This window comes from Lactuca virosa, chromosome 6 (assembly GCF_052849685.1).
Source record: "Lactuca virosa cultivar CGN04683 chromosome 6, Lactuca_virosa_CGN04683_v6, whole genome shotgun sequence".
Classification (NCBI taxonomy): domain Eukaryota; kingdom Viridiplantae; phylum Streptophyta; class Magnoliopsida; order Asterales; family Asteraceae; genus Lactuca; species Lactuca virosa.
Window position 1 is genome coordinate 82,311,200 of NC_136431.1, and position 27,303 is coordinate 82,338,502.

The 27,303-nt window shown below is 38.7% G+C and overlaps 1 long non-coding RNA gene and 1 pseudogene across 1 annotated transcript; both read right to left on the reverse strand.

Moving 5' to 3' along the window:
- Positions 1 to 5,530: 5,530 nt before the first annotated feature.
- On the reverse strand, positions 5,531 to 9,881 carry LOC145120491 (uncharacterized). Its single transcript, XR_013714217.1, has 3 exons — positions 9,793 to 9,881; positions 5,878 to 5,932; positions 5,531 to 5,774 (listed from the first exon to the last, which is right to left on the reverse strand). It is a non-coding gene; the product is annotated as an uncharacterized LOC145120491 (long non-coding RNA).
- On the reverse strand, positions 6,278 to 9,762 carry LOC145120490 (receptor-like protein EIX2; annotated as a pseudogene).
- Positions 9,882 to 27,303: the final 17,422 nt, after the last annotated feature.

Genomic DNA, 27,303 nt, shown 5'->3' on the forward strand with positions numbered 1-27,303 from the left:
GTATGTGTTTATGCAGGGTATGTGGTAGGTTGGGGGAACTCACTAAGCTTCATGTTTATAGTTTTCAGTTTTGGTTTCAGGTACTTCCGGTAGCGTAGGGAAGAGCTCGAGGTGATCGCATGGCACACACCATTGATTAGTCAGCCTGGGATGTTTTACTCTGATAATGAAAATATGTTTTGGAAATGATACTCAGAATTTATGTTATGACTTATGATATGTTTTTATGAATATGGCTAAAACCCATAGGATGCTCCATGGAGGCTCCATAGTGTTTTTGAACCCATGGATCCAAGAAATGAAGAGTCATGTCAATTAGGGTTTACATGGTGTAACCCTAATTATGATACACACACACATTATATAAGCAACATGTTGTAGACCAAAATCGGCACTAGTGAGAACAAGAGGGCATAGCCGATTTTAGAAGTGTTCTATTTCTCTCAAGGTTATTCCAAGTGTATTTGGTGTTGTGTGAGACATTTGAGGCATCACACTTGAGGTGCTAGGCTCATAAGGTTCTCAAGGAAATCAAGCAACTAAAGGTATGTATTTCTTACTATCTTTTATGTTTAAAAGTTCCCCATGTATGTTAAATAGGTTATGAACCTTGGAAAAACAAATTTGCATGTATCATAGATAAAACATAGATCCAAGGTTTCTAGGGTTGCATGTACACCATAGGAGTGTTAGAATGCTCAAAACCCTACAAGTATGCCACAATATGATCAGATTCTAGGAATGGTAGGTCGTTGGAGACTAGGCGTGATGTCAGGCTATGGTGGTTCTGGTAGCATTCATTTTTCGTATTAGATTTGGGGGCAATGGGTAGTCGGACTGTTATGATTGGGATGATCAAAAGGAATAATGGATCCATGAGTGGCAATATGGTTAGGGCAGATTTCGATAGCCGAAGTTCTTTTTGGAAGTCGCGGGAAGTGACTGTGAGGTTGCTCTTTGGCTCAGCAACCGGGTAGGAATCCGGTATTCCAGATAGCGGTAGTGATTTGGGATTTGTGTAGAGTAGCTTGTGGACAGGAAGATGCTAAGACACTTGTAGTTGGATTAAATAATCTCAGAGTAATTAATTTGACCCTGGCGCAACTCTCGTCTGAGTCTAAGCGTTGCAGGGATGAATCTTCTACTCGAAGGATTATCTGAGCCTTCTGTCAAGTATAAGTATTTTGCAGCTGGTTATGGTCAGTGGCTTGGTTTTCGTAGGTTGCATCAAGATAATCAGGGTTGCAAGTATTATGGTTGGTCAGTTATTCGTTGAGGTTTTGGCATGGTATTTTTTAGCTTAGGCGGTCTGTCGGGGAGACAGACCATTATAGATTTTGGATCTCAGGAAGGTAGAAGTGGTTTTTTGTATGAAAGTAAGGATTTATCCTTCATCGGGTTTGGAGAGTCTTGCTTTGTTGGGTTCAGTTGCCTCGGGAAGACCATTGAATGCTCTGTATGATGGATGTGTCTCTTAGGCTGTCGGGTGACAGTATTCGTTGGATTCATAATGGGTTGTCAGTTGTGAGTGGGAACATCGATGGGATCATAGCAGAAAATAGGAGCATGCAGAAGTGGCATGTGAATAGTATCTAGAGTGGGTTGCTGCAGCAGACTTCAAGGACGAAGTCTAGTTTAAGCGGGGGTGATTTATAACATCTCGAGAATTATAAGGTTCATATTGCATGCATGGGCTTGATCTAATTAAGTATGGAGGTTTTTCAAGCCTAGAACGTTTAATTGCTAGCTTGATGTTGGAGGCAAACAATAACAAACGGGTTAAAAACGATTTTCATATCCTTATTGGGCCTGGAAATAATATACATGTTTAGTGGGCCTTAGTGTCCTTTTACATGTTTAGTGGGCCTTGGTTGTCCTTTTACATGTATATTGGGCCCAGGATATACATTCATATTCCTTTTGAACCCTGAAATAATAGTCACGTATAGTGGGCCTTAGTGGTCCACTTACATGTTTATTGGGCCTGGAATGAGTGTATACTTTTTCTTCGCGTAAATTCGATTAAGGATCTAGTGAGTTTTATCGGTTGACACCTGTTAAGTGTACGATCGTAGCCTGTAGTTATAACCAGAGTCTCTTGGAGGGAGAGCGTGAGTTTGTGTATAGATCTATACGGGGGTGACGTCCCACACCTAAGCTGTTCGCTACAGTTAGACTAGTCCAGTCTAGGGTGACAAACCATATCTTAAACAAGTCGGCGTCTTCCAGACATCAAGACAGGCGAAATTGTCATTATCAAGCATGGTTGTAACGGCTCACTTAGAGGAATTAACGTTATAAATTTATGGGAGACCATTCTCTTTTCTCTTGAATTACTCGGAAACATACTCTCACTGGTACTCAACCTCGGGGGTTGGTATGGCAGCATTCTCTTTTACAGACAACACCGGGTTGTCTGCAGGAGACATTCTCTTTACATTCTCTTTACCCTTTTATGCTAATAAATAATAACATACATGCATTAATACACGATCTGACACAAGCATACTAAACAGTTTTCAGAAAATATAGGATTTTATGGTGGTTTCAAAGTTATACATATCATTTTCACAAACATGCTTATGAACTCACCAACATTTTTATGTTGACCTTTTTAAATTAACTTGTATTCTTAGGAAACCGTTGAAGCAGTTTGAGCTGAACAAACTAGTGGATGTTTAAGTTATATTCTGTCTCATCATACTTTAACTATTTGGCATGTAATATTCAATTACAATACTCAATGTAAACTATGAATGTTGTTATATTACATGTGTGATGATGATGATGTTATGTTTCAATTATATACTCTGTAATGATACTACAACGATGAAGTCACGCTCAAGCTCCCGGATGTTTCCGCCATCTGGTTCGGGGGTGTGACATTTTGTGTCTTGATTTATGGATTGGAATCTTTAATGGATGTTTGGGTCCTTTTTGGGCCATGCAAAGGTGCCAAGTTGATGACTTTATGGCTTAAGACACTGACAGGAAGCTACTTTGAAGATTTGAACTTTGGACTTAAAGTATTAACACATAAATGTAATTTTTGGTCCCTGGTCGGGAACGCAGCGCGTTCATCTCGGGAACGTCGTGCATTCCGGCGTCGAGTCACGATCGGCGGTCAGGCAGCGAACGCCCAACGTTCGGTCCAACAGTGGGCTTCTTCGGCTTGTTCTCATTGGGCTTCGGACTTGGATTGGAGTTTTCGCGTGTTGGGCTTTTTGGTCAGAAGGTTCTTAGAGTTTTGGACTTTTGTTTGGACATGTCTAGTTGGGCCATGATTTCATATTGGGCCTTGGTGGTCCTAATGGTTTTGGACTTTGCTTAGCTCAATGGGCTTGGACCTTTGGGCCATTGGAGAATTATTATTGGACTAGGAATTGTTAGGCTTTAGGTAAGGCCCATATGGGGTTAGGCCCATTTTGGAAAATTGGGCCATTAGTGGGCTCTTATGGATCGTATAGTTTTGGGCCTTTTGATTTTGGGCTTGGGCCTCATCTTTTGGTTCATGTTGGGTTGGGGGTAAAATGGTCATTTTACCCCAAGTGTGGATTATGGATCATGGTTTGGAATTCAGTTGCTAACTAGAGGTTGTTTTGGTTATTCTTAGTTTGGGAAATCGTCAATGCAGCAACTTGGGATTTCGTGCAGTGAGCTTCTGCATTCGAGGTGACTCTCCTCACTATTTGTATGGGTCGAAGGCACCAACGCCGACCCATTTGGTTTATGTATTGTAGGAAGACCGGGGGGTTAGCCCTTGGCACTATGTATGAAAGACCATGAGGCAGCTCCTGGCGCATTGTATGCTATTAGTTAAGTAGAGTAGATTGTATGCTAGTTGTCTTTGTGGTACTTGCATGGAAGACCCGGAGGTGGCTCCTGACACTTGTCTATAGGACCCAGGGGGTGGCCCCCGACTTGACAAAAAAGACCACGAGGCGGCCCGTGTCATAACGGCAAGAGTATGTGCGGCACATAACATCTTATATGACTATGATTGATATGTAGCTCACGGTTATGTATGACATGTATGGATATGATTGATATGTATGTTATGTGGTATTTGGGGAACTCACAAAGCTTCGTGCTTACAGTTTTCAGTTTTGGTTTCAGATACCTCCAGTTTTCAAATAAATGAGCTCGGGACGATCACAATGCATATACCCATGTTTTTTCGCAATATGTGATCTTTGAGATTAGACTCTGATATTAATTTTAATTGAAATGTTTTTAGTGTCCGGAACAAAGTTATTAAGTGTTTTTCCTATATTAAAAATGAAATTTTTACCTTGAATTTTTGGGTCGTTACATTTTAATTGACGTGGTAAGTGATGTGGCAAGTTGTTAATTGAAGTGGCAAATGATACCTGCTGACTGACTTCCCTTTCAAAATAGTGAGCTTTTAACCCTTCTAAATTGGACTTCATATCCTTAGAAAGCGGAAAAAAGACCTTTTAAACCAAAAGCTCTAAGTTAGTTGGGCTATAGTGACATTTTCCACTATAAGATATTGTTCAACATTGGTGTAGTTTTTCTGTTTCTTAAGGTTTTAATGAGTAATATACTTTCGTTAGAATGAAAACGCTCTCTCATGCTTGAAAGGTTTGTAGATTGAAACCCATTTAAAATGAAGAGGAACACGCAATAATTTAATCAGTGTAATGTTAGTCTAGAAGAGACTGTAGATTTAGTGATGGCGTGAAAGTTGTTAATATAAATGGTAGGTAGAGGATTTTTCCCTATAAAGTTTACCTTTAATAGAATCTTGAATGACCTTTTGCTTACTGCAATCATGATTTTGCCCAAGAAATACTTAGAGCACAGAGTAGATGTGGCCGTCTCCCATGGGAAGATTTCAAAGGAAACAACTAAAGATTTATTACATTGAATATTATCCAGCATTTAAGTTTTTCAGACAAAAGTTGTCAAAATCAAAACGAAGATAAAGAACAGGGGCAATTTAGTAAATAAACAAAGTTACAATTAAGAAGCCGATATAAACTTTTATTATATATTGACGACTAAATATATTCTTATACATCTTTTTTTCATTTACCAAAATGATCAAAGCTTGAAAAAATATTTTTGATTTTATTAAGAATAAGTATTTTATATTTACACTGTATTATGAAAATATTTTGATTTTCTAGTGCTTTATGTGATCTTCAATTTTTTCATGCCTATCTAAAATCCCAATTTCTTAAAATGACTCCTCATATTGTAATAGAAAATTAGACAATATATAATGAATTATGTTGTGATTTGTAATATTTACTTCACGAGATTTGGGGCTTAACAACCCATAATATAATCATAAAGATGTTAGAAACGCGTTATAAATTAAAAATGTCTCGAATGATTTAAAGTTATTCGCCTTTTATAATTGTTAAATTTTTTGAACAATATGTTTGTGTAGTTTTAAATCAAAACAATCGTATTTTAACTTTTTAACAAAAACAAAGTACTTTTCCTTGTCGACGCCACTTAAACCTCCATGTAAGTAAGTTCTATATGGAATGTCACGTCATCTTATAACAGGCTATCCCATTCTTCCTTCTAATAATGACCTTTTTGATATATCTCTTGAAAGTTTAGGACTTTGAATGACAAAAAGATAAACGAGTGACCAAATGAGATCAAAACCTATATAAGTTGTGGGGAAACAGTGACATCAACCCAAAACACAAAACTATCATCCATAATAACACTAACAAAACTTTCCGCTTTGCTCTTTAATTTTGAATCGTCACATGATTTTCATAATTCACAACCTGGAACAAAGATTTCACAGTTAAATTTGGAAAACTAGCAAGCAATATTTTCCATCGTTTAGGAGAACTTGGAAAAAATGCAAGTTCAGATGGTATTTAGTACCTTTTAATCTCAACAGTTTCTTTCTGAAAACTAGTTGATCTGTAGGGGCCATGTGCTGCAAATAGAACAGACAAGTCAATAGTAGAAACTATAAACTCAAGTGTAAATTACAATTTCGATTTCCATTTATAACTGATGCAAAGAGTCAAAACTAATCATGTTTACATTATGAAATGTAATGGAAGTGCAACTGCTATCGAAATATGATATCTAATGGATTCTAACTTACACCATTACTAAACCGGCAACTCGGTTTCAAACGAAATCGATTTGTATGAAACCATTTTTTTCTACACCAGTCCGGTTCGGTTTTTTGTTTTTTAGTGTCCCTCTAACTTTCTTCTTGTTTTTTAGATGCTACGAAATGTATTGAATTTTGTAGGATATCTTATTTCATACATAACAGAGAAAATGGCCACCCATGGTGTTGGTGGCAACTTTATTAAATATGGAGGGCTTAAAACCTCCAGCAAAATTACATACTAGAAAATAAGAAATCAAAAATAAAAACTAGATGACAAACTATGTTTGTCTAGCTTTATGCAAACTTGAAATGCGCAACAGCACCTTCACCTAAACCCAATCTTTGCAGCTATCAAAAAAGTGAAAAAATGCACGTCTCCCTCGGCGGTTGAGAAGCACCACATGCTATCCAAAATCCAATAGCAAAACCAGTTCCCCCACCAACATAAAACCATCCCCAAAATTCATCTATGTCTTTCGCATCACTCTTACTTTTACCAACGATTGGTGGGACTTCTGATTCTTCATCTCCAGGACACTTTTTGGTAAGGGGAAGTCCACATAGTTGTGAATTCCCATCATATCTTGAAGGTTCAAAGGACTGGAGTTGAGTGCTAGATGGAATTCTCCCTGAAAAGTTATTAAATGACAAGTCTAGGTCATTCAGTAAAGTCATCTGAGACATGCTTGATGGTATGCGCCCTGAAAAACTGTTTCTAGACAAATCCAAAGTCAGAAGTTTTTTCATCTCACCAATTTTCTGTGGAATCTCTCCAAATAGAGAGTTCTTTGACAAGCTCAGGGCAATCAAGTCATACAGATTGGTAATTTCATATGGAATATGTCCTGTTAAATTGTTGCTTGACAGGTCAATAGTCTTCAACAATTTCAGGGTGCTAAAGAATTCGTGTTCATCTCCTTGCCACTCAATCATTGCATGGTCAACATATATCCCCGATCCATATGCAACACCTCTTACAAGTGTATAAAACTTTACATCTTGTGAGAATCTTGGTTGAATCATGCTCGTAAGATTACTCAAACATGAGGGGATGGTTCCATGAAGATTGTTCATTGACAAGTCCAAAATTTGAAGATTAGCTAACTGACATAATTGTAAAGGGATGGTTCCAAAGAAGTTGTTTGATCTTAGGATAAGAACATACAGCCCTGATAAGTTTTCTCCTATCCAAACAGGCACATTACCAGAAAACTTGTTGGCCCCCAAATTCAAAGAGATTAAACTTGTGCAATTCTTTAAAGACAAAGGCAATTCTCCAGAGAAGTTGTTCTTGTACAAATACAACACCTCTAATTCTATCAAAGATGCAATAGAGGGAGGAAGCCTTCCAAAGAGATTGTTGTGTCCGAGATTAAGAACTTTTAGCTCTTTGAAAAGCCACAAACAGTCGGGGAGTTGTCCGATGAATAAGTTATGAGAGAGGTCAAGAAATGACAAGAAACCACCAACAATTTGGCATATAAACGAGATTCCTCCAGAAAACTTGTTTCTGGAAAGATTTAATAATGACAAAGTAGAAGAAACATTTAGTATCGGACCGTGAAAGTTGTTGGAACTCAAATCTATCTTTGAACCGTTGGCAAAACTTGATAATAAATCTGGTACTTTCCCGCTAATGTTGTTGGAAGAGAGATTCAGATATTTTAATTGAGAAGGCCACGTGTCCCAAAACTCCAGAGGAATGGTGTCTGAAATTCCAGTATTGGAAAGATCAAGACGGGTAAGATTTTTGAGTGTCTGAATCCATTTGGGGAAGAGAGGCCCTATATTGGAAGAGCGCAGATCAAGATACTGAAAATAAGAGATGTTTGACAAGTGATCTGGGGAAGGAACTGTAAGATTATTAAAAGAAAGGTAAAGAGTTCGGAGCCTGGGTAGTTCCCACAGTTTCTCACTTATACTTCCATTTAAGTGATTATGAGATAAGTCCAAGTACTCTAGGGATGAAAACTTTTGGATATCATTGGACAATGATTCTATAAATTGGCTATCAGAAGCATCCAACCATTGTAATGAAAGGGATGTGCATCCAGACAAGTTGTTGAGAAAATCAGGAAATTGGACAGCAGCCGAGTTGTTACTGATTTCCAAATACTCCAAGCTACAGAGGTTACCAAGATATTTGGGTATCCCATCTAACATGTTGTAAGAGAGATCAAGATAACCAAGCTTATTGCTGGTTAATAGGAACAACCAACGATACATGGATGAGGTGAGACTGTTGTTTCCAAGATAAAGGCCTTCAATAGATGAAGAAGAAGAAGAAAAGTTGAGAAATGAAGAAGAATATGGATACATCACCTGTGACAGCTCACATCCCTCTAAAGATAAATATGAGAGTTTCGGGAGACTCAGAATTACATCTACCCAGTGATTTTGTTTGGCTAGGGAAATCCCATCTAATTCAAGTTTCTCCAAATGAGACAGATTAGACAACCACTCTATCTTTTCAACTCTACATCTTCCAACGTAACTAAGTTGAAGGTGTTGCAAGTTGGTGAGGTTTTCAAATTCTGGAGGAATGGTTCCATAAAAGGAGTTATCGGAAAGATCAAGGTAAATTAATTGGGTCATGGAACCAATGAAGATGGGAATGTTTCCATGAAAAGAATTGATGGAAAGATCCAAATGATTCAAATAGCTTAAATTAAGCAAAGAATGGCTAATCTCACCTACAAGACCAGAGTTGCTGATTTCAAGCTTTGTAACATGACCTGTTTGGTTGTTGCACGTAATTCCTTTCCATTTACAGCAGTCATGTTCGTCAGCTGTCCAAGTAGAGAGACCACCATCAGGGTCTTTAAGGGGAGCTTTAAAAAGAAGGAGAGCGTGTATCTCCTTATCCAAACACTTGTTCATCACAACATCTGCATCAACCCCTCCTTCTCCCTCTCTTACCAATTGGCTGGAAGTTGTAGTCACAATGAGTAGCAAAAGAAGTGAGAAAATTATAAAAACACAAGGAGTCATAATGTCTAAATGAATTTCTTGCTGATTTTTGGTTTGTATATAAACTGCCCTCATGAGGGTTTATATAGTCTCAACTGTGAGGATGAATGATTCTAAGTAGGTGATCTCAAACTGGTGGCATACGTGTTTGGAGCAAAGAGTAAGGCAAATTAAAAATGATGAATTGGAATAAATTGCCCCGGATTAGACGTTCATACACTTAGAAGTCTTGGTCGTTTGTATTTATTATCTATTATAATACCCAAGAAAACAAAGTAACGAAATCAAATGCCAATCTACCATGAAAATAGTAAAAATATTATTTGGGTCTCTTGATAAAGTGATGTTGAATACAGATTACTTTTTATTTTTTATTTTAGAACTGTTATCTACCATGAAAATAGTAAAAATATTATTTGGGTCTCTTGATAAAGTGATGTTGAATACAGATTACTTTTTATTTTTTATTTTAGAACTGTTATCAGTAGATAGAGCAAAAACTTTATCGACATACAAACAAATCAAAATTTAAAAGCAAACATTCAATTAAACCCCAATTCAACAGCAATCACGAATCTCGCATTCCCCCTTCATTATTATACAATTTATGTTTCTGCCCGGAGATATAGCACCCAATAAAATAGAGAACAGAGATAAAGAGAACAAATGCGCTGAGTACCTGTGATCGGCTGATAATTTACCTGATGGAAAGCCAAGAAGATGACAACGGTAGCGGCAAGGTGGGAGATAAAAGCAACGAGTTCGGATGTAAGAATGCGATAAGTTCAAAATCCGCTAAATATTCTTTTATGATGATTATTCATTTTGTATTTATAAGTCGATAGTGACTTAAAAAAATTAAAAATGTATTTATATATATATATATATATATATATATATATATATATATATATATATATATATATATATATATATATATATATATATATATATTCCGTCAGAATTTTCGAATTAGGAGAATTATCATCCACACAATTAGATTTTTAAAATTAATAGAATCTATTTTCCTTAAAATATGAAATTTTCCTTTTTTAAATTTATGTTAACTGACTAAAATACCCTTAGAATGAAATTAGTTGGTATTTTTTAATTATATTTAATTTAATAATATGTATTATTCACTTTCCAAAATTAAGTAAAATGATTAGCCCACAATTATGCATACGATAACACAATACTTAGTTTGAATAGAATAACTTAAGCCGAGAGAGAGATAGGTTCAGGTGTTTAAAGTATTTATTGTGTTATTGTATGCATAAATATGGGCCAATCAAAATTAAATAAAAATTCAATTAATTAAATAAATAAACAGGGGTATTTTAGTAATTTGATAAATAGCTTCCACAAATAGTGCCTGTAATCATGCTATCTTTCACTTTTAACCTAATTTCTTTTCTTATATACAGCAGGTCGTCGTCTTCATCCCTCATTTCTTTTGTCGATTGAGATTTCCATGTAAGAAAAAGTGATGGGTGCGAGAGTTGATTCGATCGAAGTGATAGCAACCCCTGGAAGATGTTCGGTGGCAGTCCAAGCCGAAAATGGTGGTGCGATCGTTCGCATGTGAAACATTCTCAAAAACTCAATTTTGACTTTCAACTTTGACATCCAATTGCGAACGAGTACACAATCATATTTCGAATTCAGATTTCATTTGTTCCGATTTCTTAAGCACCGATTGCGAGACCACTTGGCTACAAGATTCCAAATACAAAGCCATTTTCGATCAGAAAACTGAGTTCGATTCCAAGATTGAGTTCTGACTACTCGATGATTTTAAATACCCATTGCGAACAGGTCTTCAAAGTAATTCCGATACAGCCTTCGAATCCTGATTAAATTCGCAGGTGAGACCATTTGTTCCAATCTTGATTCCATATGAGCCTGTATTTACTCCTTCCACCGCAAGGTTGTCCTACGAAATCAAGCAAAACAACAGGTATATTCAAGGAAAAAATTACACACAACCACTTGAAAAGAATGACCCACGCAGAGAGATTGGACGACTTTGAGAGGGAAACAGTACACATGCATTGCACGTATCCGCTCTCCCTTCGTTTTCAGTCTTATAATGTTATTTGTTTAGATGTTCTTTACGCTTCAATTGAAGTTTTAAATTGGATGTTTGGATATGCCTAACAGGTGTTCGATGAAATGTGTAAGAGGGAATAAACAATAGCCTGCTGCTCCAGAGAAAATCCAATGACTTCTCATCTCCGACACCGTCTTCAGGGAAGAGACCAAGGGGTAGACCCCCCCCCCCCCCGGTTCTGGAAATAAACAACAGCCTGCTGCTGTTTATTTTAGGGATTCAGTCCAATCTTTTCAATTGTTCTTGAAGAAAGAATGTTGCAAGGGAAAGATTTAAGCAAGAAATATCTTTTCGGTCCAAGGACGAAGATATATCCCTTGCTAAGGTGATTTTCCTGTTTCTTGTATTTTTTTGAATCATTAAAGCACAAAACTTCATTAGACAAAAATCACGAATTCAGACTATAAGATTGCGTTACATTTGGTTTTCAATTTTCTTGATCATTTGAATGGAATCACGAATCCAATTCTGTTGGAATGGAATCATGAATTCTAATTCTGTTGGAATGGAATCACGAATCCATTTCTCTTTAATGGGTTTTGCGTGACTTTATTTTGGTTTGCTTCTTTATGCTTGAATTTTATCTTATACTGTTGGTTTATAATGATCACATGTTGAATACCATTATTTTTGTAGGTACGAAACGAGAGATATCAAAGTAAAATATGGTACATATGAAACTTACAACATTCTATTGGAATGGAATCTTGAATTCTGATTATGTGAGAAGAGAATCTTGAAGATGAACGTTGTATGGGATGAAGATGAACAATGATCACCAATCTTCCAAAAAGAATGGATTATTCTACCAAAATAATATACAATGTAATGAAAAAATATATATGTAATAGTATATTCTGCTAGAATGATTCATATATTGTGTTTTTTGTGTTATTAATAAGTGTAACATTCGCATAGAATAGTATATATATTTTTTTCTTTTCTAAGAATGTAATGAAATTTTTTTTAACTTGTATCCAAAATTTTGTTATTCTTCAAGAAGTTCATTAAATCAAAATATATATTATGTCAGAATGTGTAATTCTTGTATGGTTCAATCATATTTGTTACTTTTCAATATATTGATAAACATATTCCGTCAGAATTTTTGAATTAGGAGAATTATCATCCACACAATCAGATTTTTAAAATTAATAGAATCTATTTTCCTTAAAATATGAAATTTTCCTTTTTTAAATTTATGTTAACTGACTAAAATACCCTTAGAATGAAATTAGTTGGTATTTTTTAATTATATTTAATTTAATAATATTTATTATTCACTTTCCAAAATTAAGTAAAATGGTTGGCCCATAATTATGCATACGATAACACAATACTTAGTTTGAATAGAATAACCTAAGCTTATATATATATATATATATATATATATATATATATATATATATATATATATATATATATATATATATAGGGTGAGGTTCAATAAAGAACCATAATTAACCAAGGAACCAATCTTTTTTTTCAACTTTTAGATCTTATTTTTTATCAAAAAAAAAAACTAAAAATACAGAAATTCATAACTTTTTATTCTTTTTCCAATGATATCAAATTCGATTTTTTTTACGTCAAATTCACAATGTGAATCTTTAAAAATTCACATTGTGAATCCGGATTCACACGGTGAATCCGAAAAATATTTTTCACATTCACAATGTTAATATATGAATTTAGATATTTTTAGATTTTTTTTTCCGATAAAGAATAAGCTCTAGAAATTAAAAAAAAAGATTTGGTTCCTTGAAGAACGAATAATTATGGTTTTCTATTGAACTTTTGCATATATATATATATATATATATATATATATATATATATATATATATATATATATATATATATATATATATGTTAAAAGTGAATATATATAAACTTAGGTACCCAATAATTTAAAACTGTGTCGTTTGATAAACGATATGATTTACCAGTTATCAGACCTGATTCCTTTCTTATTTTTTTTAGGACTCCGTCCTTAAGAATCTATCTGATTTCACATCATCATTTCCATAACATCGGTTCCTGATTAATCCCACGAACATGTTTGGATAGGGAAAAAAGTGGCTGCTTATTGTTTATTACTTATTCTCACCACAATAAGCTGAGTTGAAGTGTTTGGATATGAAGTTTAAAAAATTAGCTTATTGTGGTAGGAATAAGCTAAATAAGCTGATTTTAATAAACAAGTGGGAGAATGCTTATTGTTTATTGCTTATTATGGTAGGAATAAGCTAAATAAGCTAATCTCGTCGATGGCCATGGTTCCGTTGAATGGGTTCACCATACACCCGATTTCATACCCATGGCTTGTCTGTAAAGATGTGTACACTGCAACATTCGTCGCTTCCATCACTCTTGTAGCTTACTTGTCCAGGTTCTGTCAATTCTATTTCTTCAACTAATTTCCTCCATTTTTAAGTTTCTCGGATTAATTTTGGAACAACAATTATTTTTCTTAAAATCCAACAGTAAGTTGATCGAATTAGCTTATGTTGATTAAATTTTCATGAATTCCTTGAAAGCTTACGATGATCGGTATCTCTACATTTTCTTATGTCAGTCAATATCAATATGACTAGGTTTAATTTGGATGGAATTGGTGTGTGGATACAGGGGAATTGTGAAAAGGTTAACTTCCACCCACCATGTGTTTGACATAATGCCAACATATATTATAACAGTCAAAATCAATAATTATGATACATGCTCCTCATATTAGTTATATTTCTAATAATCATAACCAAAGGAAACCAATATTATATTAAGGAGGAGCCTCGTGAAAAAGCAACAAGAAAGCCATTGTAATTACCAACAGAGAACCCAATAGGAGTGTTAATTTATTGCCAGGAAATAAAGAAAATATGACGAAACTACAAAAACGGTATGAGATAAAAAAGCAATCTTTTCCATTAGTTGGAATCGATAGGGGTAAAAGAAGGTCATTTGGGTGTAGCTCGAAGGTGGAACTAACTGATTTCTCGATCTTTGATGGCGTCCAAGTGGTGTCTGCTGACATGTAACATCCCAAATTTCGAGTCCAAAAATTTCTTTTAAAAATGTTACTAATTCATAGCGTTAAGTCATTCAAACATACAAAAAGGGTTTATTTGACAAATCATAGTTTCATTTCCAAAACACTTGTTTAATTATCAGAGTAAACATCCCAGGCTAACTTGCCATGGTGTTTGCACTGCAACCCTCCTGAGCTCCTCTTCTGAAAACTGAATACCTGAAACCAAAACTGAAAACCGTAAGCACGAAGCTTAGTGAGTTCCCCAACCTACCGCATACCATTCATATCTACTGATCCATACATGCCATACATAATACTGAGCACATAACCACATACTGGGCTCCCGCCCGCTGCATTGGGCCTCGCCCGCTATCAGACCCCGTCCGCCACAAGGCCCCGCCTGGCTTCGAGCCCCGCTCGGCGTACAGATCTGTTTTCCTTAGGCCCCGCCTGTCTCCGGGCCCCGCCCGCTAACATATACTAGCATACAATCATATCACAACACATAACATACTCTACTGGATTACTGTACTAAGGCCTCGCCTATCTTGGGCCTCGCCCCTGTCCTACTACTGATGAATCATGGAACCCCGTCCAAGCTCCTACTGACAGTGAGATACGGGCCCAACCCACACTCACTCTTTTCCTAACTTGGGCCTCGCCCCTGCTCTACTGCTAATGAGGTATGGAACACCGTCCACACTCTGCTATTGGTGAGATACGGGACCACGCCCACACTCACCTCCCTACCAGGCACATACATGTATCACACAGACAACAAGTATAACTATCATACAAACCATTCCTTGGGCACTCGCCCGCTAACATTGGACCTTAGTCCTGAATGTCATACTAGCATACTGTTCCTAGGGCTAACCCCCGGGTCTTCCTACTCATAACTACATGGGCCGACATTGTGGCCGTAGATCCATTCACACAAAGGGAAACTCACCTGCACTGCTGAACTTTGCTGATAACCCTCTGGCTGCTGTCCGATAACTCTTCGAACCGCTGCTCCACTAGCTCCCCGAGCTACTAATATCAATATAACACTTAGCTCCAAATTGAACTCTAGAAGTCAAACTAAGTCAACTCTAGTCGAAGTCAAAGTCCTGGACAAAGTCAACCTTCCAGTTGACTCGACTCGCCGAGTCAACTTGTAGACTCGCCGAGTTCTTAAACTCAGAACAATCAAAATACGACTCAACTCGCCGAGTCACCCCAAGACTCGTCGAGTTCAACGATCTCTGAGTCCCATCCTGTCCAACTCACTGAGTCACCACTCAACTCACTGATCTGCGTCTTAACCAGAAAAGGTTGAGGTTCTGCGACCAGACTTGCCGAGTCCAAGAACAGGCTCGCCGAGTCCAAGTCAATCTTCAACAAACTCGCCGAGTTGTTCTTCCAACTCGCTGAGTCCATGCTCATGTTCATAAAACTCGCCGAGTACACCCATGTGACTCGCCGAGTCTCTTCAGCTCTCAATCCATACAGTGGCTTTTCGAGCCATGCAGGGGCTCCAATCCATAGATCCACTCTTCTACAGTCTATCCCTCACGTAAAGTGACAAACTTTACGTGAAACCAAGGAGCTATAGGCCCAAAACACTCTAGGGCTAGGGTTTATGACAAAGGGCTTCACCAACAACTTATTGACATAAGCTTTATGACCTTCTGGACCACCACAAGTCTAGATCTAAGGTAGCAACCTCAGATCTAGGCCTCTAACTCGACATAGATCTCAAGCAAGCCCAAAATGCCCCAAATCTTAAACATAAGATAGATCTAATTGCAATAAAGCCAAAGCAACAGCTTATTACCTCAAGCATGACCTCCCTTTGAAGAATAATCCAAATCTCCGCAAAGCCCCTTGCTCCAAGCTTCTTGATCTTCAGTATCTCTTCACAAAACCTCCCTTATCTAGGTCCCAATTTGCTTCCAAGGGCTCTCACTCATGATTTAGGGTTTCTGGATCTCAAAAGGGGAGTAAAGAGGTCGGGGAAGGGATGTAATGTTCTTTAAATAGGGCACAACCCCCGGGATTATGGTTTTTTTCTCGTCCAGACCATACTCGCCGAGTACACTAGCCGACTCGCCGAGTCGGTCACTAAACCTTGCACACGGATCCCGCTCCGACTCGCCGAGTCATTCCTTGGACTCGACGAGTTGGCTCCTTTGACTTAGGGATTTTCTTTCCTTTCTTGGTCTTCCTAATTCCAGGTGTTACAACTCTCCCCCATTTAAACTAGACTTCGTCCTCGAAGTCTGCTACAGCCAACTGTCCTGCAATCTGCTTTCAACCTTCCTGCCCGATGAATCTAACTCCTGCTGACCACCCCCATTGACCTTCCGCCCGGTTACCCAGAATAAAACTAGTCCTCGTAGATATCAATCCTCAAGTGCACTCCAATCCCGCCAATCCTGAGCACACAACTCACTCAACTGACAATCCTTCCAGTACTCCCCGAGTACTTATGCTGAAAATCCTAGGGGTTCACCCCCCCCCCCCCTTTTTCCTTGCGCGTTTTCTGGCCTTCCCAAGGAAGCATTCTACCACGAACCACCTCCTCTACCACTGCGAAAGACATATCCTTCATGGTATCCATTACTCCAGCCACTCCCAGTGTTGGTCACTACTGTCGATACCTACCGAACACTTCATGCTACAATAACCTAGCGCTGAGCACCCAGCCCAACGTATGGGTCAGATAATCCTTCGAGTAAAAGATTCATCCCTATAACGGTTAGACTCCAACGAGAGCTGCACAACAGGGTCAAACCCTTCCCTCTGAGATTATCCAACCCTGCTGCGAGAGGCATAGCACTCCTCGGTCAACTAGCTGTCCCGTACCATACTTCTCTATCGTCACTTCCCTGCCTTAAAGTCCTTCCGTTTCTCATTCGCCTTCCGAATGGACCGAGACTACCCTGGTCCCTCTACAGATTCTGCCGATAATTGGGTTATCGGATACTCACCGGTCACTACAACTAGCACAATTTCTTAGTCACTCCCAACAACTTCCGAAGAAACTTCGGCTATCTAAACTGCTCTATCTATCCTGCCACTCTGGGGCTACAAGTCTTGGGATCCTCGATCCCCTATCTTGACTCTAAGGTCCCTACTAGGTCCCACCTACGCTGTTATAATCTCACGGGCCTCGCCCACGGGTCTCACCCAACTATATCCTAGAGCGGTCCTCCCTTCTAGTCTCACCTGCCTAGCTACTATTGCACGGGCCTCGCCCACGGGTCTCACCCAACCCATACTACTGAGCAATCCTGCTCCCAGGTCTCACCTATACTGTTGCTAACATACGGGCCTCGCCCATGGGTCTCACCCAACTGCATACTGGAGTGGCCTCACCTAACAAGGGCTATGCAGGCCAACTCCATACTAAACCTCAACGACTTAGCCTTTCCTGATCCCCATCGTGCTGACTAGGAGATACGGGCCTCCGCCCACACTCTGCGAACTAGGAGATATGGGCCTCCGCCCACACTCCGCGAACTAAACTACTAATGAACGCTACGACTTACCAACAGTCTTACGACACTTTCCTCACGACTTGCTGCTGGGGAATGCTGCGGCTACCCACAATCTTATATTCCGCCTAAACTCGCACCTGGCGAAGGCTCTGCGACCTGGTTTCCCGAACCAGTCACCCGCTAGACATGAATACACAAACTTAAGGTTGGAAAGTTTCTCCAACTCCCAATTAACCCGATCCTCCATCCAAACAGCCACTTGAGCTGCTTCCTTCCTTACCAAGACTGTGAAACACCCCGGTCTTGTACTTACTTCTATCCTTGGCCACACGGATGGCTCTGATACCAACTTGTAACATCCTAAATTTCGAGTCCAAAAATTTCATTTAAAAACGTTACTAATTCATAGCGTTAAGTCATTCAAACATACAAAAAGGGTTTATATGACAAATCATAGTTTCATTTCCAAAACACTTGTTTAATTATCAGAGTAAACATCCCAGGCTAACTTGCCATGGTGTGTGCACTGCAACCCTCCCGAGCTCCTCTTCTGAAAACTGAATACCTGAAACCAAAACTGAAAACCGTAAGCACGAAGCTTAGTGAGTTCCCCAACCTACCGCATACCATTCATATCTACTGATCCATACATGCCATACATAATACTGAGCACATAACCACATATTGGGCTCCCCACAAACTCACAGCTCAAAAGAATTTCCAATTCTTCCTACCATCCCCTGGTCACTTCGCTGAAAACCCGACTTACCATAACTGGGGATCTAACCGATCCATTTCCAATTGACACCTTCCCGAACTAGCGAGGCACTACCAAGCCCCTCACAGGCATGCAACAAATAATGCATCCTAAGTAACCCACTCCAAAGGAGACGACCTCCAACTATCATTCTAACATCCAAGGTATGCAGATGACATATAAATCAATCACCAGCAGGCCGCAAAATTCCAAAGTATCATTATCAATACCGATGCAGAACCATAACAATAAGACCATATCATAAGCTGATAGAGAAATGAAAGAAGATATGTACCTGACACATCGAGCTGCTCACACCTCATCTGAAACCAACTGATACGCCATGCTCCTCGTTGCAGGTGTCTCTGCCCGGCCTGACGGCCGTCGGTGATCCTCATGGTTGCAGGGGCAGGTGCTATCACCTGTCCTGCTGAATGCAAACTCGGACATTGGGCCTTCTTGTGGCCCCTCTGACTGCAGTGGAAACATAACAGGTCTGATCCCTGGGTGGTGGTAGCAGTACAATCTCTGTTGAAATGACCAATCCGGCCGCACTTGAAGCAACCAGAATCACCACCGCTGCCACTCCTACACGCACCCTCGTGCGTCCTGCCACACTTGCCACAGCGGCCCCGGTCCTGAGGACCTCTCGATCTAGAGTCTGATATCCTAGGCCCCTTGCCTGATCCCGTAGATACCTGAACCTCCTCTGGCTTCCTCTTCCCGAGGTGTTCCAGATCGATCTCCCTTTCCCTGGCCCGAGCAATCATATCCTCCAGTGTCTTGCAGCTGGACCGACTCACAAACTCTCTGATGTCGTCTCTCAGCATATCGTGATATCGAGCCTTCTTCATCTCCTCATCCGCGACATACTGCAGAACAAGAAGAGCCCTCTCCCTGAACTTGGCGGTGATATCCGCCACCGTCTCGGTCGTCTGCTGTAGATCTTGGAACTCCCGGGCTAACTGTTACACCTCAATAATCGGTGCAAACTCGGCCTTGAACCTGGCAGAGAAATCACTCCATGTCATCGCGTCCAACACGACATCATCCCCGATAGCAAGACCAACCTCCTCCCACCAATCTCGTGCTCTGTCCTTCAGAAGACAGGAGGCGAGTCGAACCTTGTCCCCCTCGGGACACCAGCTAGAACGAAAAGCGTTGGCGACATCAGCTAACCATCTGCCACTAGCAATGGGGTCCCTAGCCCCATGATAATCTGGAGCTCCACAAGCCCTGAACTCCCGGAAAGTCAAAGTACACGCTCCCAACATAGCCATCAACTCTGTGCGAAAGGCTCCAAGCCTCTCATCCAAAATCTCCAGGATGCCCTCCTTGACCGTGCCAAAGATCACAGGAGTCTGGTCAAGAATACCGCGCGTAATCTCAGCTGATACAAACTCTCTCATCCGCTCCTCGAGCTGCTCGATCCCTGAACCCGAGCCTGACCCCTCACTGACACCTGATCCATCCACTGGTCCATCTTGCGATGTCGTCATACTGAAAGCATGCCATAACAATCATCAAAATACACATCACTGCTGAGGGACCTCACACGCACTGCAAGTTCCCTGGTTTTGTCTCGGCCCCTCTTGAATCGAGTACGGATCCTCTGCTTTCAGTAGTACGGGCCCATACTACCTTCCACATCTATCCGTACTTTCCTCAAGAATTGCCTCAACTCCACCAAGTCCCTTGTACTACTACCGTCACTGCTCCCAGAACTAACCTCATCCTAGGCTTACCCTAGGGAAACCTCTGACCCAACTAGTCCTCAGCTGCTGAAGGTTTCCTCGTAATGCCAATCAGCCATTACCTGAATACCATCACATGTAACGAGGCTCAGATAATCCTTCGAGTAAAGGATTCGTCCCAACAACGGTTGGACTCAGACAAGAGCTGTGCAATAGGGCAAAATCCAGCACTCTAAGATTATTCAATCCTGGTCACATGTGACTTAACGCATTCACCTAATAGCTAACTCCCATCACTCAGAGTCCCACAAAGCACAAAGCAGGCAACATTCAGACCAAAGGGAAATCTAACCAGAACATAATTAAGCAGTTCTATCAAAATACAAGAATCTATACTAGCATGCAATATAATCTCACATAATCAGGCATAACCTAAACAGGCTATCCTACCACTGTCTAACCAATGCTAGCATATAGCTCAATAAGCGCATATAACAGGCACGTAAGGCATCCTCCTAGATCCTTAGCCCTAAATCTAGCATGCTGATCACATAATCATATCATAACATAAACTTGTATGGGTAATTTGGGAGAACTTACTTGAGCTCGGCTGATTGCATGCACCACACCCTTTTCTCTTTTCAAAGTTCCTTTTGCTTTTTCTAAAACCCTTTTCTTTCCTCAAAATCCTTTTATAAATATGGTTTTTCTTTTGGAAAATTTTATACCACTTCCTCAGTTTGAGTTCAGACACACCCGAGAGTGTGCCCGAATCCCTCAAACCAAGGCTCTGATACCAACTTGTAACATCCCAAATTTCGAGTCCAAAAATTTCTTTTAAAAACGTTACTAATTCATAGCGTTAAGTCATTCAAACATACAAAAAGGGTTTATATGACAAATCATAGTTTCATTTCCAAAACACTTGTTTAATTATCAGAGTAAACATCCCAGGCTAACTTGTCATGGTGTGTGCACTGCAACCCTCCCGAGCTCCTCTTCTGAAAACTGAATACCTGAAACCAAAAATGAAAACTGTAAGCACGAAGCTTAGTGAGTTCCCCAACCTACCGCATACCATTCATATCTACTGATCCATACATGTCATACATAATACTGAGCACATAACCACATATTGGGCTCCCGCCTGCTGCATTGGGCCTCGCCCGCTATCGGACCCCGTCCGCCACCATGCCCCGCCTGGCCCAGACCCCGCTTGGCTTCGAGCCCCGCTCGGCGTACATATCTGTTTTCCTTAGGCCCCGCCTGTCTCCGGGCCCCGCCCGCTAACATATACTAGCATACAATCATATCACAACACATATCATACTCTACTGGATTACTGTACTAAGGCCTCGCCTATCTTGGGCCTCGTCCCTGTCCTACTACTGATGAATCTTGGAACCCCGTCCACGCTCCTACTGACAGTGAGATATGGGCCCAACCCACACTCACTCTTTTCCTAACTTGGGCCTCGCCCCTGCTCTACTGCTAATGAGGTATGGAACACCGTCCACACTCTGCTATTGGTGAGATACGGGACCTCGCCCACACTCACCTCTCTACCAGGCACATACATGTATCACATAGACAACAAGTATAACTATCATACAAAGCATTCCTTGGGCACCCGCCCGCTAACATTGGACCTTAGTCCTGAATGTCATACTAGCATACTGTGCCTAGGGCTAACCCTCGGGTCTTCCTACTCATAACTACATGGGCCGACATTGTGGCCGTAGATCCATTCACACAAAGGGAAACTCACCTGCACTACTGAACTTTGCTGATAACCCTCTGGCTGCTGTCCGACAACTCTCCGAACCGCTGCTCCACTAGCTCCCCGAGCTACTAATATCAATATAACACTTAGCTCCAAACTGAACTCTAGAAGTCAAACTAAGTCAACTCTGGTCGAAGTCAAAGTCCTGGATAAAGTCAACCTTCCAGTTGACTCGACTCGCCGAGTCAACTTGTAGACTCGCCGAGTTCTTAAACTCAGAACAATCAAAATACGACTCAACTCGCCGAGTCACCCCAAGACTCGTTGAGTTCAACGATCTCTGAGTCCCATCCTGTCCAACTCACTGAGTCACCACTCAACTCACTGATCTGCGTCTTAACCAGAAAAGGTTGAGGTTCTGCGACCAGACTTGCCGAGTCCAAGAACAGGCTCGCCGAGTCCAAGGCAATCTTCAACAAACTCGCCGAGTTGTTCTTCCAACTCGCTGAGTCCATGCTCATGTTCATAAAACTCGCCGAGTACACCCATGTGACTCGCCGAGTCTCTTCAGCTCTCAATCCATACAGTGGCTTTTCGAGCCATGCAGGGGCTCCAATCCATATATCCACTCTTCTACAGTCTATCCCTCACGTAAAGTGACAAACTTTACGTGAAACCAAGGAGCTATAGGCCCAAAACACTCTAGGGCTAGGGTTTATGACAAAGGGGCTTCACCAACAACTTATTGACATAAGCTTTATGACCTTCTGGACCATCAAAAGTGTAGATCTGAGGTAGCAACCTCAGATCTAGGCCTCTAACTCGACATAGATCTCAAGCATGCCCAAAATGCCCCAAATCTTAAACATAAGATAGATCTAATTGCAATAAAGCCAAAGCAACAGTTTATTACCTCAAGGATGACCTCCCTTTGAAGAATAATCCAAATCTCCGCAAAGCCCCTTGCTCGAAGCTTCTTGATCTTCAATATCTCTTCACAAAACCCCCCTTATCTAGGTCCCAATTTGCTTCCAAGGGCTCTCACTCACGATTTAGGGTTTCTGGATCTCAAAAGGGGAGTAAAGAGGCCGGGGAAGGGATGTAATGTTCTTTAAATAGGGCACAACCCCCGGGATTAGGGTTTTTTTCTCGTCCAGACCAGACTCGCCGAGTACACTAGCCGACTCACCGAGTCGGTCACTAAACCTTTCACACGGATCCCGCTCCGACTCGCCGAGTCATTCCTTGGACTGGACGAGTTGGCTCCTTTGACTTAGGGCTTTTCTTTCCTTTCTTGGTCTTCCTGATTCCGGGTGTTACATGACATGCCTCCATTCATGCAAATTCATGATGTAGATATAACAAGAAAGACATATGATAGCTTGGAAAAATTCGATGCAATGATGCTTGCTTTATCTCCCAAAAAGGTAAATATTAAAGCTTTTATGACCCTTAATTTCTTACTAGTTATTCATCAATATTTTGTGTTTTTTGGTCGAGTTATTACCAACTATTGTCATGATTTTGATGTTTCTTTATTGTTACATATTTTAACTGATTTATGGTTGCATGCCCTACTCGTTAATTAATCTGTTAAGTTATTATCTAATGTTTTTTCAAATATTTTAATGATTTTGGATCATCTTGTTAAATATTTATATATTTTTAAAATTTTATTTGTATTATTTTAATGCTGCTTCTGGACAACATTGAAGAGCTTTTCTTGTTTGACAGCATGAGATAGCATCAGGCTGGCATATAACAAGACATACTACAATGATATCAAAAAAAAATTATATCTCCTCCACCTGTTGCAATTCTACAGTTGGATGGGTTTTATATGCCTTTAGGGAGGTGGCTTAGGATTGGTAGAATTTTTTATCTAATGTAATTTTTTTTGTAAAAGTTTTTTTTAGATGTACTTCATTTAAGATTGAGATATTATAGTTACCAAAGTGAATGGATAAGATTGTATGTCAATTTTTTTGTGATATTAAAATGCTATTAAATGTTGAATAACCAAAAACGAAATTTGAGTGTTATGTTGCAATTTAGCTCAATTGTCATTCGTGATTTGTGGTTAGCTTTGTTAAATACTTTAAAATACCATTATTGGTTTATTACCAAATTTATATTCAGGTTTCGGGACACATCAATCAAGACAAACGCAATCTAACAAAGATTAACCAATAATGGCAACATAGTTTCATTAAAACGAAAATATGATGTTATTTTTTTTATTAAAATGAAAGTATGATGCTACTTTGTTATTAAAACGAAAGTATAATGTTGTGTCTACTCATACAATGATATTTCAAATATAAAATGAAAAGTGGGTTGCTATTTCTTCTTATAAAAGTAAGTATGATACACTTTTTGTCAACATATACATGGTTTAGTTACTATACAACAAGCCAACTTTTTTTTAGAGTTTCTACAATTCTTTGAATTCTTCAAGTATTCTCACCAAATCTCGAGCAAAGAAACCCAATTCAAGATATTGTAACGAGATGATGTGTTAAAACATGTTAAATTGCAATATGTAATGTCCTAGTTACTGTTGGGTTAATCTACACATAAGTTTGATTGGGTTTTCCCCTTATTGGACGATTTTGCTCTTGTCCCAAAAAATCGAATTCAACCTCGGTTCGGCTGCTGATAAAATTACAACATCTCTTCACATTTTGGTCATTCATTGAAGCTTCTTGTTCTTGCGTATATTTGGTTTGATACGAGGGAGTAAAACAAATTTGTAAAACTTTGTCACTTTACTTGAAGTCATATTCAAAGTAACTATTGTGGTGGCTTGATAAACTGCATTTGGCGACCATTTTTTCTGGTTCTGTCATGTATAAAACTTCCTCTCAGTTTTGCTTTGCTGGTATGCTTTTGAAGGCCAATAGGAGTTTTCCTAAGGTACATTTCTTGAAATCTCTCCAATACTGCATTACACAAGTGGAATATTTTATGACTTAATTGTAAAGTAATTTTAAAGATCAAAGAATGAATAAGTATGAAACCTCTTGTATATTTCTATGATGGAATCATCCAATTTTGGCGATGGAATATTTAAGGTGGAAATGAAAACACCCATGTTCGTGATCATGGTTTGTGATCATGATTTTGACTGACAAGGTGGCAATTTTGTAAGAACTAATTATTACTATTGGTCTTTCATTTATAACTAGTGATCTTTGAATATATGTTATCATTCATAAATATTTATAACTAGTTTATAACCCGTGAGAACCACGATTATAAAATTAATTAAACTTTCATGTTAAAAAATCAAAATTATTAATCAATTATTTTAAATAAATTATTATTACTTCAGTGATATTTTTTTAGTCATATAAAATTATAATCGTTGATTTAAATAAATACATGAAGTTATATCACTTTATAATTTGTATTACTTTTATTTTATTTTTTAATCTAATGTTATTAATTAATATAATTAAAGTGAAAAAAATTAAAATTTATTGTAATGAGGGTGGGAAATTTAAAATTTGAAATCTAAAATAGATAATTAATATGTTGACAAGTGGCATGATAGGGGACATATAATATTAATGAGGAGTTCTAATATAATAACACTTGTGAATAGGAGAATAAACTTATTCATTTATTAGAATAGGGATTCAAGTTGCAAGAAGGATGAGGACATCGATGTACTAAAGGAAAAGCAAGCTTTGTAATAATGTGTTTGGGCGATGAGTCACCTCTTATACCACAGTTACAGTGGATTCAACTTGACACCAAATGAACTTATTAGACATCTGATACCCTTTTTAGATAGCAGACTATGCTTTTATGCCATATTAACACAAAAGTTCACTAAGCCATTTAATCAAACACCTGGTGTACATTCCCAGAAACATTTATCTGAAATAAGATGAATATATAGAAATATCATCTTAGAAATAAACCTGTTATCGATCAAACATCTCAATGTAATGAAATTAGTAAAACAAAAGTTAGAATCAATCTAATTTATTTCATCTAATGTGCAACTAGAACCAATTAAAAAAAAAGATAAAATCGAAAACACCTTACATTATCACTTGATTAATTAGAAAAAATTAAGAAAAATAGGATGATAAAATAACCTCGAATGGAAATAAGATAAATCTTCATGATTCAGTATGTTGGGATGAATCAAAGGAACAACAGCAATCACCAACGTATAAATGTAATTGTAGTGGAAGATTGTTTTACAATCATCGAATCTGTCTTCTGAGTTATCTATGTTTATAGACGCGGTAAGGTAGAGGAAGAAAATAAAGCCCGGTTAATTTAAAATGACGTCAGATAGTGAGATTGGGTACTTAGATTTATTTACTCTCAAGGGTATATTCACTTTCACCTATATATATATATATATATATATATATATATATATAGGAATGATCATTTAAGAACTCAAAGTTTCCCGAGAACCCGAGAACTAAAGGTGGAACGTTGGATCAAAAAAAGGAAGGGTCGAGATGCAAGGTGGCGTTTTTGTAAATAACTAGACCAAAAAAGAAGGCAGGATATCTTAATTAATTCAGTCAGGGGTATTATAGGAATAAAATTATAATTAAATGATTTCTTAAATCTAATATCTGATAAAATAAATTTTCATCTCTCTCTCTCCTCCCCATTTTCCTCTCTCACTCAAACCTACAATCCATCATCCGACGACTCACCTCCGTTGAATTCTCTACAATCCTTCATCCAATTCCATGATTTCGATTTCCTGATCTCAATCGATTAAACTATCATCATCGATCATCAATCTATATGAAATCTAAAATCCCCCAATGATCGAAGTTTTATTGTTGCTGAACTTCTTGATCTTACGTTCTTCATAGAAAAAACTCCACTGAAGATGCTTTGATTTTAAATCGTTTTATCCTCCATCAATTTGTTCCCCGGTGTACACCGTAATCGCCGACTTCATCTCGGCCTCCACTATGGATTGAAGACCTGAAAGGAGAATATGATCCATTATCGATCAAAAGTTAGGTATCTTTTGTTTCTATTGTTGACTCCTGACCTTTGTTTGACCTTTATTAATTGTTTTTGCCTGATCGCTAAGTTGAACCTATTTAGTCAATATGTTTTTAAAAAGAATTAAATCCCTGTGTTGATTGTAGGTATAAAAATAAACACATATGCTATTGAAAAATATAGACATTTGTTTGCACTCAACATGTTTGATGAAACGCCTCAATGAGAAATATCACATGTCAACGTCACTTTTACTTCATGAATGATGAACCAATTCCAATTTAGGATTCTGAAGAATATTTTTTGTTATATTTTGAGAAATATAGGAGGAGAGAGCCATATCTGTGCACCACAATATGATTTTAAACTGCATCCAGTAAAAACATGCATGTATTCATTTGATGGCTATGCAGA